Raw genomic sequence first — 274 nt, 5'->3', positions numbered from 1 at the left:
ATAAAAATTGGAAATTTTAATTTAATTTGAAAAAATGGTCCATCATTTTTTCGCCTTCTAAACGTAAAATCACACGCTAAACACAGTGAAATAGGTTAAAATGCTCTACGATGAGTAGTTTTTGAGATAGTGAAAAATAAAATTATTTTTTTTAATTTTTTGTCAATTTCAGCTAAACGATTTCCGGAGCGACTCGAAATCAATAAAATCGTCACAAAAATGCAAATTTTTCTCGTTTTTTTTTCTCTTTTTTCTTTAAATTAGTGTTAAAAGT

General features: G+C 25.9%; 1 protein-coding gene across 2 annotated transcripts in view; it reads right to left on the bottom strand.

Moving 5' to 3' along the window:
- The window catches only part of LOC123010920 (membralin), a 77,781-nt gene that overhangs the window by 1,461 nt on the left and 76,046 nt on the right, over positions 1–274 (bottom strand). The window lies entirely within an intron of this gene.

The sequence above is a fragment of the Tribolium madens genome, unplaced genomic scaffold (genome assembly GCF_015345945.1).
Source record: "Tribolium madens isolate multiple individuals breed KSU strain unplaced genomic scaffold, Tmad_KSU_1.1 Scaffold_91;HRSCAF=231;Tcas5.2_LG7, whole genome shotgun sequence".
In the NCBI taxonomy this organism is placed as follows: Eukaryota; Metazoa; Arthropoda; class Insecta; order Coleoptera; family Tenebrionidae; genus Tribolium; species Tribolium madens.
This window is presented reverse-complemented; position numbering and strand designations above follow the sequence as displayed.